Below are 4,605 nucleotides of genomic sequence, written 5' to 3' on the forward strand. Positions count from 1 at the left end.
GGTGAAGGAGGAGGTAATGTTGGTGGTGGTTGGATGAAGAGGGAGGTTGTGGTGGAAGAAGAAATAGGGTAGGGGAGAAAATGGGATAGGTGTGATGAGGTGGCATCCACTTCAACGATATGACAGTCCACATGAGATAATTTTGCCATGGTGGAAGGTTTTAACGGCAGAGGGGTATTTTTACACCAATTTTATGACGTCGGGGGTTGTTGTGGACCAATAGTATAACGGAGGATATAAGTGAACATTTTCGAATAGTATAGGGATATTTTTGACCCTTTTTCGTAATTTCGATGACTGAGTACAAATAATGTGAGCGTGAACAAAACCTAAACAGGATCTCTAACATGAAGGCAAACAAGTTCAACAACAAGTAAACACATAACCACAAATAATAGCTTTTAGGCCTGGCCTCACGAGACGGACCAAGTCTCAATACCTCGCGGTGCACACCCACATGCCCGTCACCTAGCGTGGGTATCACCACCAAACAATCACATGATATCAATTTCTCCGGGTTTATACCCTCAAAGCCAGAGTTAAAACTGTTACTTTCCTCACAGCGTAAAATTCTACTCCGGGATATCCTCGTCTATGGACTCGGTCTCCAAAAGCTCCGAATCTAATCATAATCAGATTAATACCATCAAAATGTGCTAATGAATCGAATTCCACAATAAAAACTACAAAATATACCAAAAATCCGAAATCGGCTAAAACCCAGCCCTGGGCCCACATCTCTGAATCAGTCAAAAATGGCAGAATAATAATCCTCGTCCTCTCCCGAGTCTAACCATATAAAATTCGTCAAAATCGCACTCCGTTTGATCCCTCAAATCCTCACTTAAAACTCTCCAAAACTCAAACCCTAACTCCCTCAATTTCACTTTGAAATCATCAATCAAATCCCAATAACGAAGATGGATTCATGAAAAACCGAGTAAAGAACACCTACCCAAATCCCTATGGTGAAAATCTCCTCCAAAATCGCCCAAATCCGAGCTCCCCAACTCAAAATATGAACGAATGAACAAACTCTAGTTTTATATATTTTTCTGCTAGTTATTTTGCCTCGTTTCTCGTGCCAAATGATCTCTAAACTCATATTTTATGACTCCAGCGGATTCTTTGTGAAATTCTAATCAAGTTAGGCTTTTGAATCACTCAATTTGACCTTATAACGAAGGAGATATGTAGGTTTTAATATTTGCAAATAGTGCAGATTTTTAAATACGTCGTCAGTGGCAATTTCGTAATTAAACTGAAAAATCTGGCAACCTAATTCTTAGTAAAATGGCCATAAAATCCTCATACGATGTCCAAATTCAACGATTCTTTTTGATACGGGTCCGTAATTAAGATACGGATCTAATGCTTCAATCAAAAATAAAACCGGAGCTCATTTGTTCAAAATGATATCATTTATACTTGAAGAAACGGCGTGGAAACATAAGAAAAACAAGCACAACACAACCCAAACCTATCTGAAACTCACCCGAGGCCCTCGGGACCTCAACCAATAATTCCAACAAGTCATATATCACTATGCAAACTTAGTCGAACCTCCGAAACATCCAAAATAACACCAAAACACCAAATCAACCTCGAATACAAGCCTAAGAACTTCTAAACGTCCAACTTTCGCCAATTCAAGCCTAATTCTACCACGGACCTCTAAATTATATTCTGGACACACTCCAAAGTCTAAAATACCCAACGAAGCTAACTGAATCATAAAAATCCAAATCCGAATTCGTTTACTCATTAGTCAATTTTCGGTTGACTTTTCTAACATAGCTTTCTAACTAAGAGACTAAGTGATCATTTCACTCCAAAACTACTTAGAACCCAAACCTACCAACTCGATACAACTCAACACAGCTGAACAACACATAAAAAAAAGAAATGGGGGAAACGGGGCTATAAGTCTCAGAAGGACTGAGCGGGTCGTTACATCCTCCCCTCTTAAACAAACGTTCGTCCTCGAACGAGTCTAAAAACATACCTGGAGTCTCAAATAGGTGAAACCTTCAACAATACCTACTCGTCACATTCAAATCATATGAACTCATCTCGCGGTCACGTCATACTCATCACATATCCATCCAGCCACCACTTCCACTAATAGGGACACTATCGGACATATAGGTCTACAAGCACGCGCTCACACAATCCACACCTTAGTGCTCAAGCTATAGTCAAAACCCGGCCTCAAGTCCTCCAGACTGGCCAAACATCAACACACAGAAATCATATCTCGCACCTCATCTAGGGAATCACAATTCATCGATGCATACTGATACCGAGCACTCATGTGCGCATACGAATGCGTGGAAGGAATTCAAAGCGTTAAACTTCACGCTGAATCAATACCGCACGATAAGAATTCAAGAAGGTAAAATATTCCTAAAGGTTCTGCAGCCTCTCGAAGATAAGTACAGACGTCTCCGTACCGATCCGCAAGACTCTACTAAACCCGCTCATGACTCGTGAGACCTATGTAACCTAGGCTCTGATACCAACTTGTCACGACCCAAAAACTAACCATGGTCATGATGGCGCCTATCGTGTTACAAGGCAAGCCTATTCCCAAAATATTACTACTAATTTGATTATAAGAATTTAATAAAATATTTCCAATAATTTAATTCCTGATAAACTAAACCAACTCTAAATATAAATAAATACGAAAACGAGTCCCAAACATCAGGGTGTCACTAAGTCATGAGTGTCTAAAACTATGAACTGAGATATAAACTATCTAACTGTCCGAAAGAAGAAATGACAAAAGGATTAGCAAGGTCCTGCGGACGCTGGCAGCTACCTTGCAGTCTCCAATTAAAGCCGGCCTGAACTCAACGATCGCCGCGCCCTAACTCAACTGGATCTGCACATAAAGTGCAGGGTGTAGTATGAGTACAACCACCTCAGTAGCAACAGAAATAACTAAGGAACTGAGCAGTAGTGACGAGCTGAGCAAAACAATCCAATTATTTATTTTTCACAATTTTAAAAATAAGAGGAATAAATAGGTAAATTCCATAACTCAGTAAATGCCACAAAGAAATTTAACAGATAAATGCAGCAACAGCAAAAGTAAATGCAACCTCACAACAATGTCACTCCATCACTCAGCACTCACACTCAGCACTCAACACTCAACACTCAATACACTCAACACTCTGTGCTTACTGGGGGCGTGTACAGACTCCGGAGGGGCTCCCAAAGCCCAAGCGCTAAGCACGGACAACTCACGTGCCATATCAAGACCTGGATCCGCACGGTCAACTCACGTGCTACGCGGACAACTCATGCACTATGGTTTCAATACCTGAACCTGCACGGTCAACTCACGTGCTACGCGGACAACTCACGCGCTATGGTATTAATATCCTCACAACCAGGCCCTTGGCCTCACTCAGACATGTACCTCACTAGCCTCACCATCATCAACAAATAAGGGAACACAGCCCACATCAAGTACCACAGTATATTAGCAAATAATAGAGACTGAGGTAAACATGTACAATAATTTCTATGACTGAGTACAAATAATGTGAGCATGAATAAAACCTAAACAGGATCTCTAACATGAAGGCAAACAAGTTCAACAACAAGTAAACACATAACCACAAATAATAGCTTTTAGGCCTGGCCCCACGGGACAAACCAAGTCTCAATCCCTCATGGTGCACACCCACACACCCGTCACCTAGCGTGGGTATCACCACCAAACAATCACATGAGATCAATTTCTCCGGGTTTATACCCTCAAAGCCAGAGTTAAAACTGTTACTTACCTCACAGCGTAAAATTCTACTTCGGGATGTCCTCGTCTATGGACTCGGTCTCCAAAAGCTCTGAATCTAATCATAATCAGATTAATACCATCAACATGTGCTAATGAAACGAATTCCACAATAAAAACTACAAAATATACCAAAAATCCGAAATCGGCTAAAACCCAGCCCCCGGGCCCACATCTCTGAATCAGTCAAAATGGACAAATAATAATCCTCTTCCTCTCCCGAGTCTAACCATATAAAATTCGTCAAAATCGGACTCCGTTTGATCCCTCAAATCCTCACTTAATACTCTCCAAAACTCAAACCCTAGCTCCCTCAATTTCACTTTGAAATCATCAATCAAATCCCAATAGCGAAGATGGATTCATGAAAAACCGAGTAAAGAACACTTACCCAAATCCCTATGGTGAAAATCTCCTCCAAAATCGCCCGAATCCGAGCTCCCCAACTCAAAATATGAACGAATGAACAAACCCTAGTTTTATATATTTTTCTGCTAGTTATTTTGCCTTTTTTTCTCGTGCCAAACGATCTCTAAACTCATATTTTATGACTCCATCGGATTCCTTGTGAAATTCTAATCAAGTTAGGCTTTTGAATCACTCAATTTGACCTTATAACGAAGGAGATGTGTAGGTTTTAATATTTGCAAATAGTGCAGATTTTAAATACGCCGTCAGTGGCAATTTCGTAATTACTCTGAAAAATCTGGCAACATAATTCTTAGTAAAAAACTGACCATAAAATCCTCATACGATGTCCAAATTCGACGATTCTTTTTGCTACAGGTCCGTAATTA

Source organism: Nicotiana attenuata, chromosome 1, assembly GCF_001879085.1.
Source record: "Nicotiana attenuata strain UT chromosome 1, NIATTr2, whole genome shotgun sequence".
Classification (NCBI taxonomy): Eukaryota; Viridiplantae; Streptophyta; class Magnoliopsida; order Solanales; family Solanaceae; genus Nicotiana; species Nicotiana attenuata.